Source organism: Antechinus flavipes, chromosome 6, assembly GCF_016432865.1.
Source record: "Antechinus flavipes isolate AdamAnt ecotype Samford, QLD, Australia chromosome 6, AdamAnt_v2, whole genome shotgun sequence".
NCBI lineage: Eukaryota > Metazoa > Chordata > Mammalia > Dasyuromorphia > Dasyuridae > Antechinus > Antechinus flavipes.
In genome coordinates this window covers 16,197,097-16,209,108 of record NC_067403.1, presented here as the reverse complement: position 1 = coordinate 16,209,108, position 12,012 = coordinate 16,197,097, and the positions used below count along the sequence as shown (strand labels likewise).

Genomic DNA, 12,012 nt, shown 5'->3' with positions numbered 1-12,012 from the left:
TGTACATGTATAATTTAGATCAGACTGCTTGCTGTCTTGGGGAATGGGGAGGAAAGTGAGGGAAAAAATATGGAACACACAATCTTATCAAAGTGAATGTTTAAAATTATATTTACATGCAATTGGAAAGAAATAAACTCTTAAGTGGAGTGGAAAAGCGGAAAAAAACATATCTTTTTCCATTAAAAAAAATCTTTGGGATACAGAACTAGTAATGGTATAGTTGGATCAAATTATCCTCACAGTTTTATAGCCCTTTGGGCATAGTTCCAAATTGCTTTCCAGAATGGTTTGGTCAATTTACAACTCCACCAACAATGTATTAGTGTCAGTGGAGTGTTACCAGATTTCAAAAATGGATGGTGAAGGGTAGCAGGAGAGGCATTAAGAAAAATATGCACGGCAAGACCTATATAAGCTGATGCAATGTGAAATGAGAAGGACTGAGAGATAATTGTGTATAATAACAGCAATATTGTAATGATGATCCATGACTTTGCTACTCTGATGATTACAATGATCCAAGATAACTCAAAGGAGTAATGATGAAAAAATGTAGTCCACCTCCAGAGAAAGATTTGATGAAATCTGAGTGCAACTTGAAGTATAATTTTTTTGCACTTTGTCTTGGGTTTTTTGGAAATATGGATAACATAGAAATGTGTTTGCATGATTTCAGAAGTATATTTGATATATTACTTGCCTTCCCAGTGGGTCAGAAAGGGAACAGAAAGGAATAAGAAAATCTGGAAATCAACATTTAAAAAGAATGCTGTAAAAATAAATAATAAATTTTAAAAGGAAGCAGAAAGGGAAGAAGCAGGGTAATGTAACACGGAGAAGGCTCACTTTGCTATCACTAAAATCTCAGTTCAAATTCTGCCTTTCCACATTTTCCTCTCAGTATCCCAGATATCTCTCTAAAATAATAAGTCATAGATGAATTGTTAATTTGTATCAACAGAGGAAATATCTATACCAAGAGTTTGCTGTACCTCTGAAATCAGATTTGAACCAAAAATAAAAACAATAACTTCACTTTAAAATAAGTTAATGAGACAGAAATACTATACCTTTGGTTTCTGTTAAGATCAACTCTTTTACATAGACTATTATAATGTTTTCAAGTCTTCATCAAGACTAGTTAAATATACTGTAAAACAATATGAACTGTCTAAGAATGAAATTACATGGGATTTGGATAAAGGAGGAAGAATCCAATGGTTCTCATTGATCATTGTCCAAGAAAGAATGGGAAACTAGAGACAACTGGAAAAAGGAAATAGAAAGCTACGAAGAGTGTTACCTCAGAGTTTTAGACCAAGGCAAAAATTGAATTCAAGATCAACAACAATCCTTACTGAGAGATAGAAGAAGAAAGAAAGGTCTTAGCTAAGAAATCCTCTAGCCCTGCAATGGTACAGGCTATCAAACTGTGCATACCCTTTGAAACGGCAATGTTTCTACTGGGCTTATATCCCAAAGAGATCTTAAAGGAGAGAATGTGAGCCACATGTGCAAAAATGTTTGTGGCAGCCCTTTTTGTAGTGGTAAGAAACTGGAAACTGAATGGATGCCCAGTAATTGGAGAATGGCTAAATAAGTTATGGTGTATGAATGTTAGGGAATATTATTGTTCTGTCTGAATAAGTGATGGTGTATGAATGTTATGGAATATTATTATTCTGTAAGAAACGATCAGCAGGATGAATATAGAGAGGCCTGGAGAGATTTACATGAACTGATGCTGAGTTAAATGAGCAGAACCAGGAGATTGTTGTACTCGGCAACAAGATTATACAATGATGAACTCTGATGGATGTGGCTCTTTCCAATAATGAGATGATTTAGGCCAGTTCCAATGATCTTGTGATGAAGAGAGTCATCTACTACCCAGACTGTGGGAACTGAGTGTGGATCACAAAATGGCATTTTCATTCTTTATGTTGTTTGCTTGCATTTTATTTTCTTTTGCATTTTTTTCCTTTTTGATTTTTCTTGTGCAGCAAGATAATTGTATTAATATATATGCCTATATTGGATTTGACATATATTTTTACCCTGTTTAACATATATTGTTTTACTCATCATCTGCGAGAGGGGCTGGAGGGAGAGGGGGAATTGGAACACAAGGTTTTGCAAAGGGTAATGTTGAAAAAATTATCCATGCATGTGTTTTAAAAATAAAAATCTTTAATATACATTTTAAAACGTTTTTTTGCGGGTTTTAAAATCTGTTTTCTTTGGCAACATGGCTAATTTGGAAACATGTTTGGTGACTGTACATATATAATTTACATCAAATTCCTTTCTTGTCAAGGATGGAGGAGGACAGAGAGGAAGAGAATTTGGAACTCATTTTTTAAAAATGAATGTTAAAAATAAAGTGCAAAAAGAGCAGAGACTAACAAACAAAATTAAAACCCATCTGAAAGATATTCCCAAATGAAAACTCCTAAGACTATTGTACTTAAATTCCCAAACTCCCAGGAACCATAGTTAGGATCACACAAGATTTAGTAGCTATTACATTAAAGGAGCAAAGGGCATAGAATATGATATTCTGGAAGACAAAAGATCTGGGATTCCAACTTAGAATAATCTATGCAGAGATATTGAGTATAATACTTCAAGGGAAAAATAGATATTTAATAAAATAGAAGACTTGAAAATATTTCTGATGAGGCCAGAGCTAATTTTTTAAAAATTGATGATAATTTGTTGATACAGATTTATAATAAGTGGAGACAAAGTATTTCTGTATTTGTTTCTTGTCTAATAGAGCACATCTACATGTTCCTTCTTTTTAATTTTTTTTCTGCTTATACACGCATGTTAATTTTAAAATATACATTTCTTTATGAATCGTGTTAGGAGAGGGAAAAAAAAAACAAAACAAACAAAAAAAGTGAACATAGCATGTGTTGATTTATATTCAATCTCCATAGTTCTTTTTCTGGATGTAGATGGTGTTTTCTATCCAAAGTTTATTGGGATTGTCTTGGGAAAAAATTTGACTTTCAAATACAAGACTCAGAAGACACATAAGAAGGTAAACATAAAAGAGAAATTATAAGGAACTCAAAAAGGTTAACCTATACACATTTCTATAGGGGAAGATAATACATATATCATCTAAGAATTTTATCATTATTAGGGCAGTTCGAAGGATTCTGCATAGAAAGGAAGACAGAGTTGAGTCTATTATGTTGATATGGTATAAAAAAAAAAAAGGATAGACAAGAAAGTGGGATACGTTGGGAGAAAGGGGAAGGAAAAGCAAGAGTGGGGGAAATTACCTCACATCAGAGAGACAGCCAAGGAAGAGTTTTCACAGTGAAGAGAAAATAGTGAAGAAGCACAGGCAATGCTTGAATCTCACATTTAAATTATTTTAAAAGGGAAACACACACACACACACACACACACACACACACACACACACACACAATTGGCAATAGACATCTACCTTACCCAACAAGAAAGCAGGAGGGAAAGGAAAAAAGGAAAGAGGAAGGTGATAAAAGGGAAGACAGATGAAAGCAGTGATCTGAAGCAAAACAGACTTTAGAAAAGGGAGAGAATAAAAAGAGAGAAGCATAAACAGAAGAATATAAGATAGAAAGAAAAGCATTCAGCAACCGTTAACTGTGAATGTGAATGGGATGAACTCACCCATAAATCAGAGGTGAATAGCAGAATGAAAACTAGAAATCAGAACCCATCAATGTGTAGTATACAGCAAACACTCAAAACAGAGAGACACAGTGTTAAAATATGGGTTTGAAGCTGAATCTATTATGTTTCAGTTGAAGTAAAAATGGCAGGGATAGCAATCATGATCTCAGTCAAAGCCAAAGCCAAACCAAATATATTTAAAAGGGATAAGCAACTACATTTTGCTTTTTTTTTTAAAGGAACCATAGACAATGAAGTATAAATTTATATGCATCAAATGGCATAGCATCCAAATTCTTAAAGAAAAAGTTAAATGAATTACAGGAGGAAATAGAAAAACTCTACTATACCTCTAATTTCCTGCTTCTGAGCTGAATAAATCTATATATAAAATTAAATAATAAAAAAGTCAAGGAAATAAATTAGAATCCTAAAAAAGCTAAACATGATAAGAACTCAGGAGAAAATTTAGAATGGGACTGGATAGGGATAAGCCTTTTTTGTCAGCTAGACAAAAATTAACCATGTATTGGGGCATAATGTAGAAAAGCAGAAAAAATAAATGCACCCTTTTCGGTCCATAATGCAATAAAACCTCTGTTTAATATAGGGCCATAGAAGGACAGATTACAAGCTAATAGAAAGCTAAATAATCTACTTCTAATGAATGAATAAAACAACCAATCACAGAAATAACCAATAATTTCATTAAAGAGTGACAATCATCATTTCCTGATTTCCTCCAGCTTTACGCAAACAGCATATGTGAAAGAATGAAGGAAGCAGATGGCGGGAATGGTCCAAGGCAGGTGCTTGGCTGATCATGAGAGGAGAGGACAGTTGAGTTTTTCAAGTTCAAATTCAAGTTTAGTTCATCAGAGGCCAAGATGGAGAAGGAAGTAGAGGGTAGCTAGTGCATGAGTGATCACCTAGGAAAGAACTGAGGGGTGGGGAGATTGGGGGTTGTGATGAGTTTGACTTCAAGGCAAAGGGAGAGAGAGAATGATGGCATTGCAGAGTTCTTGAATGTGGAAGTGCTTTATTTGTGGATGAGGGCAAGATCAAAGCTATGACCTTTACGTGTGGTAGAGTAGCAGATCGTTTGAAATGAGTAAACTGAGGAAATCTATAAGGTTAGGGTGTTGGAGAGACTATCATCATGTATGTTGAAATCCCTTAATATGAGGGCAGGAGTTGGGAGAGTATAAAGACTGTGAGCCAGACCCTGAACTCATTAAGGAAACAAGGGAGTCCTAGAGGTCTGTGGATAACAGCTACTGGATTGTGGATGGAGTGGTAGATATGGACCAAATAAACCTCAGAGAAGTTATTGAGTGACAGGGAAGGAAAGCCTGGAAGTGACAATGGAAAGCAAGGAGTATTCTGACTTTCCCACCTTAATTAGTGAAAGGGTTGAATGAGTGAAAGTGCAGCCAGTGATTAAAAGAAAGGCCAGGGAAGCTTTGTCATCAAGGGGAAAAGAGGTAGATCTCACAATGGGAAAGGGAAAAATTTAAGGTGAAATTAAGTTTGTTACTTAGGGAGCCAGAAGGCACAGTGGAAGGGGTGGGTAGCTTTAGAGTGAGACTTTGAGCTTCTGGTGAAGGGAAGGATGATGGAGGGAAGGGGGAAAGGAAGAACTGAGTAGGTTTTCATTGTTCATAGAAGGATAGCATCAGGGTACAATTTCTTCAAGACTTTCCAGGGGTCCTCAAACTATGGGTCGCGGGCCAGATGCGGCAGCTGAGGACGATTATCCCCCTCACCCAGGGTTATGAAGTTTCTTTATTTAAAGGCCCACAAAACAAAGTTTTTGTTTTCATTGTAGTCTGGCCCTCCAACAGTCTGAGGGACAGTGAACTGGCCCCCTATTTAAAAAGTTTGAGGACCCCTGCTTTAGACAGTTTCAGAGTGAAAGAAATGATCTGGCATATACACAGCAGGAACTTAATAAATGCTTGTTGGATTGGCTGTGCCCATAAAAGTTAAGAAAACTCTTCTTCCTTCTCTAAAGATTTTGTCTATCTCCCCAGGCTTTATCCTTAGATTGAGGTCTCCCATCAGCCCAGGCGAAAGCCCTTGGGAGCAGCAGAATCCATCCCTTTCCATCGGTTGTGGGTCATCTTCCACCATATGCTTATGTCTTTATGTTGGCATGATGGTGTTTCTGAGTGGCTCACTGATAGGCTTTTAGCTCTCGAGGTGGATTTAGACAAACTTCCACCTGGGAGCTTGGGCTGCCTTCTGCTGAATCCTGTGTTTACACTTTGAAGCATCAGTGAAGCTCTAGGCTTTTCATCAGCAATATTTGGAACTCTTCCCTTTCAATAAATATCCCAAGTTTTCAAAAGAAAAAAACGAGAGTGACAAAAACAAAATAACATTCCAAAATTTGTGGGATGCAGCCAAAGCAGTATTTAGGAAAAAATTTATCTCTCTAAATGCATATGTTAATTTTTTTTTATAAAAGAGCAGAACAATGAATTGGGCATAGTTAAAACTACTAGGAAAAAGAACACATTCCACATACCCAATTAAGAAATGAAGAGGAAATCCTGAAAATCAAAGGAAAGATTAATTAAACTGAAAGTTTTAAAAATAAAATAATAAAACTAGTAATTGATTTTACAGAAAAACAATAAAATTGATTAACCACTGAGTAATTTGATTTTTTAAAAAAGAGAATCAGATTACTAGTATCAGAAATGAAAAGGGTAAATGCATGACCAATAATTACTAGTCACTTTGCCCAATTATAAACTAGTAAAACTAACGATCTACGTGAAATGAATAAATAATTACAAAAAAATGCCCATCAGCTGAATTTTATACCAATATGGAACACAGGAAGTTCAGATACACACCAATAGCACCACCAACAACAACAACAACAAAAAAAACATTTACTCTAAAGCTATTTTAAAATATACATATTTCTATCTTCTATGTGTGGTATCTTAGGTTAAATTTTTAAATTTTCACTTTACTTTCCAAACCTTACATATGCAACTTATTATCAAATCATTCCTTTTCTTTCTGGATTCACTTTTCCTCCCCTACATTCCCAATCCCAAGTTCATAATTAAATCACTAATCCTGGTCTTGGTCATTGTTTTACTGGATTTCTTTCATCTCTTTCTCATTGCCTTCTAAATTTAAATGTCTCATTCCACTATCCAAACCCTTTTATATTCATCACCAGCTTAGAAAATGTCTTTTTGCTCAGTGTTGGCTCTTCCTCTGATGGTTCTCTGTCCCTTTTCAAGATTAATCTCTACTTTAAATTTATCAAATATAAGCTACTTATAAATAAGTGATAAGTAGGACACCTGGCATCTTCAGAACAAAAGGTAAGTGAAGGATGTTGCCACCAAACCAATCAATACCCTTTTCCAGGCCAATGTTCAGAAACCCTTCACTCAATCCAACAGACTTTTGTGGAATCCAACTGCTTTAGAACCTCCAGTTTCTAAATATACCCCACTTCCATTTAGCTCCAACAGATAACTAAAATCCCAGTTACCCAAAGATTGCTGAGCTAGTTTTAAAGTAGCTCAAGCTACTCAAGATTGTCATCTACCAGCAAGAGGATGAGTGCAGGGGATACAGGGATGAGGGAATCTCAAACTCTACAACTGCTTCAGGACAGAATTATCTTCCCCTTCAAGAAGAGACAAGAGTTCAAAGATGGAGCTATGAGGTGTGCCTGGGATGGGAAAGGAGGAATGTTTGGGTATTAGTGTTGCAAGTTATTAATGGCCAACTTAGATTGCTAGAAATCTTAGAAAAGAAGTAACAGTATGTGCTGTCTCATTCCTAATTTTTTTAAGGCAAACTAATGATCTTGCTCCTAAACTCTTTAAATAGACAATTGTTATCTTTGTTCATCTTCTAATAGTTCTCCTCTTTCCTTGGTTTTAATATTTTCTATCTCCAGGACCTAAGGCACTTAGTTGGTGAGTTATACATAAATGATGACTGATTAATTCAGAGGCTAGCAAATTGCTTCCACTATGGCGTAGAATACTCTTTGGTATGGTCAGAAGTGTCAGAAGAATAGGGAAACATTTCCAGTGCTAGGAGATCTGCCCTTTAATAAATCCTGGTTGTTCTGACATGTTCCCCTCCCTCAGTATTTCTCACACTCTTGTCTCCCTTACCTTCCCAAGGCACAGAGCTGTCTTCATTCCTAAAATGGCCAGGTGAGTCCCAAGTCAGGAAGACAGTAATCCACACTTTCCCCTAGCCCACTCTCTTTAAGACACTTTATAACTTGAAACTTCTTCCATAGGCATGAATAGAGAACCAGAAAGAAAAAGGAAGCAGTGTGGAGACAATGGAAAGAACATATCTGTGGAAGACAGGAGACCCTAATTTAAAATCTTCCCTCTTATGTTGATCATCAGGCTCATCTTGAGAGAATCACTTAATCACGATCAATATCAGGCTTGTCAACTGTAAAAGGAGGGGATTAGACTTGACTTCTGGGATTTTTACCAGCTCTTAACTCAGAACTGATGTGCAGTTCCAGAGAAAAGTTCTGCCAATAAAGGAGATGAGCAAGATTTGTTGGTGGATTTAAAATTTTTTATTTAATATTTATTTTCCCTATTACGTGCAAAAACAATTTTTAACATTCTTTTTTTGCTATTTTTAAACTTTTTGATTGAAGTTTTTTTATTTTTAAACCATATGCAAGTATAATTTTTTAACATTAACTCTTGAAAAAACCTTCTGTTCCAATTCCTCCGCTTCAACTCATCCTCTCCCCTAGATGGCATGTAATCCAATATATGTTAAACGTGATAAAATATATGTTAAATCCAATATAGGCACATATATTTATACAATTATCTTGCTGCACAAGAAAAATCAGATCAAAAAGTAAAAAGAGAGAGAAAATAAAATTCAAGTAAATCATAACAAAAAGAGTGAAAATACTATGTTGTGATCCAGACTCAGTTCCCACAGTCCTCTTTCTGGGTGCAGATGGCTCTCATCATCACAAGATGGATAGATGAGTCCTTCTAACTGTCCTAATAATGAACAAGTTCTTGCGTTACAAATATCATCTTCCCATTTTGGAATATAAACAGTTTAACATTAATAAGTTCTTTACAATTCCCTTTCCTGTTGATATTTTTGTGCTTCTCTTGAATCTTGCATTTGAAAATCAAATTTTCTATTCAACTGTAATCTTTTCTTCAAAAATATTGAATGCCCTCTGTTTCACGGAATGCCCATTTCTCCTCCCTCCCCTTCCACCTTGATGGATATTCAATTTTGCATTTTGGGGATTCTTAATTGTAATCCTAGCTCCATTGCTCTCTGGGATATTGTATTCCAAGCCCTCCAATCCTTTAATGTAGAAATTGCTAAATCCTGTGCTATCCTGACTTTGACTTCATGATATTTGAATGGTTTCTTTCTGGCTGCTTGCAATATTTTCTCCTTGACTCAGGAGCTCTGGAATTTGGCTGTACTATTTCTGGGAGTTTTCATTTTGGGATCTCTTTCAGGAAGTGATCAGTGGATTTTTTCAATTTCTATTTACTTTCTGGTTCTAGAATATCAAGATATTTTCCCTTGATAATATATTCAAAGATGAAGACTAGGCTCTTTTTTTTACCATGAATTTCAAGTTGTTCAATAATTTTTAAATTATCTCACCCAGATTTATTTTTCAGGTCTGTTGTTTTTCCAATGAGATTACATATTATCTTTTTTTATTCTTGCAATTTTGTTTTATTGTTTCTTGCTTTCTCATAAAGTCTATAAGTTCTATTCGCTCAATTTTGATTTTTAAGGATTTTTTTCAGTGAATTTTTGTACTTCCTTTATTTGACCCAACCCTGCTTTTTAAGGCACACTTCTCATTTTTTTTGTACCTCTTTTACCATTAGATCTAGTCTGTTTTTTAATGTATTATTTTTCTTGATTTTTTTTTTGTGTATGTGTGTGCCCTTTACCAAACTGTTGAATTGTTTTTCATGATTTTCTTGAATCAATCTCATTTCTCTTCCCAAGTTTGCTTCTATCCCTCTTACATTATTTTCAAAATCCTTTTTGAGCTCTTCCATGGCCTAAGACCAAATTATATTTTTCTTGGAGCCTTTTGATATAAAGGCTTTGACTTTTTTATTTTCTTCTGAGTGTACGTTTTGCTCTTTCTTGTCATCATAGTAACTTCTTATGGTCAGAATATTTTTCTATTTGCTCATTTTCCTAGCCTATTAACTTGACCTTTAGCCCTGTTAAAGTGGATCTCTGTTCCCAGGGTGGAGGGTATACTGTCCCAAGCTTCAAGGGTTTTGTGGAACTGTTTTCAAAGATACTCCAGGGACTTGTAAGTTTTCAGTTCTTCCAAGGTGGTATGATCTAAAGAGAGGTGTGTTTACTCCCCTCTTAGCCTGTATTTTGATCTATGCATGACCCCAAGCACTCTTTTCTACTCTGAAACTGTGAGAAGGGTCCCAACTTCACTATGGCTGTAGATGCTAGTGTGTGAGATCTCCTCCTTGCCCTGGGACTGCAACCCAGATCTGAATATGGACAAAGCCTCAGAGTCCTGCTTTAGGACTAGCAAAGAGACCCCTGCAATCTCCTCCTAACCACTTTGATGGCTGTGGATTGACAGCTCAGGAATATGCTGCTACTACTGTTGCTGCCGATTCAGTGGCTGGCAAGGCCCACTCCTGGTTTGCTGAGCTGGACTGTTCTTCACTCTCACCCTTTTCGGCTGACTTTTCTTAAGTTATCTTGAGCTGGAACATTGCCTCACCCCAACCTTTTGTGGATTCTCTTGCTCTAGGGATTATTTTATGGCATTATTTAAAGGTGTTTGGAGGGATTTTGTAGACAGCTCTGGCAAGTTGCTACCTTTTCTTCTGAATTCTAACTATTGTTGTTGTTCTCCTAAAATTATTCTGGATAATTGTCAAAAGCCCAGCTCCAACCCCCACTGGCCACATGGTCCTTGGCGAGTCTCTTTCCTTCCAGTCAGTAGCCATGTTTTCATGTAAAAAGAAGACATCTTTATTCTCTTTATCCTCTTTAGAACTTGAGGAAAAGTAGACACATAATTGTTAAAATTTACAGCATTTTATACACATGAATTGAGGCAGGTACTTTTTTTATTATAAAATACAGAAACAGCAGGTTTTTTCTCTCCAATTCTACCCAACTGTTGCAGATCCAAGAGCAGAGCTCCATCATCTTGTTCCAGCAGCAGTTAGGAAATTTCTTCTAGGAGAAGCACCTTCAGCAAATAAAAGAATACTGGAAAAGGAATCACAATGGGTTCAGACTACACTACCTGTGCAGCAGCTTATCTAATTTTTCTGGCAGTTTCTACATCTTTGCTCACCTCCTCACCTCCTGTGCCCACAACCTCCTGTGCTCCCAGAAGCTGCTGCTCTGACATCCAGGCGGATCAACCCTTCCCACGGTCACGTTCCCCCATAAAACCTGCCTCCCCCAAGCCCGCCTCCTGGCCCCCCCATCTCTGTCCCGCAGCTGCTGACAAGTGCCAGCTCCGGGTCTCTCTGCTCTCCACCTCGGAGCAAACCCTCCTCCCGGGGAAGCGGGCAGCCAGCCCTCGGAGGTCCCTCCTTTCCTGGCGGGTAACCCTCTGAAATCTCGGGGGCCCTGGGGCGCGGGCACAGTCCGTCAGAAACCTTTCGGGAGGTCTGGGAGCCCGGACTTCTTCAGTGCCCAGAGCCGTGATGAGTAAGGAGCCGAAAGTTTGGGCAGCGGTGAGGAGCTTCTTGGCCGCCCCCCTTTCCCCGCAGCTGCTCGGGATGCCCCGTGGGCCCGGCCCCTTCCCCACAGCCGGAGCTGCCGGATCAGGGGCTCAGGAGCCAGCTCGGGAGGGATGGGGAGGCGGCCCCGGGCCCGGCTCGGGCCCGCCCACCCACACTCACCTGTGCGCCTGCTGTCCCGGCTGAGGACCTGGGAGCAATGAGCCGCGGCCCTGCCCGGGCCGCCCTTATATAGAGGGAGGGGTTGCGCAAAGCTCGGGCCGGCGCCCGCCCGCGGCGCCCCCTGCGCTTCCCACCCCTCAGCGGCCCCGCCCTCCCCTGCCGGGCGCGCGGGGGCTCGGGCCGCGGGACGGCCGCCCGGCTGCTCTCGCGCTCTGGGCTCTCGGACCCGGGGGTTCTCTCTCGTGCGGGCCATTCCCCCGAGAGAGGAGCCGAGAAGCCAGGCCCGGCCACCCCCAACTCCAGCTCTGCCCAGGCCTAGGACTGTTACTCTTTGTCCTTCCTTCTCTAAGAGGACCACGACGACCTCAGCAAGGTGGCGCGTGACACCCAAGTGAATCGCATCGGAGAGAGG

The 12,012-nt window shown here is 38.6% G+C and overlaps 1 protein-coding gene and 1 long non-coding RNA gene across 3 annotated transcripts in view; one reads left to right on the top strand and one right to left on the bottom strand.

The window, feature by feature from the left end:
• LOC127540922 (sodium-dependent phosphate transport protein 2B-like) overlaps positions 1 to 12,012 on the bottom strand; it is a 205,660-nt gene that overhangs the window by 27,686 nt on the left and 165,962 nt on the right. The gene's annotated exons all lie outside the window — the stretch shown is intronic.
• On the top strand, positions 6,570 to 8,243 carry LOC127540927 (uncharacterized). The gene is made up of 2 exons (XR_007948320.1): positions 6,570 to 7,378; positions 7,970 to 8,243. It is a non-coding gene; the product is annotated as an uncharacterized LOC127540927 (long non-coding RNA).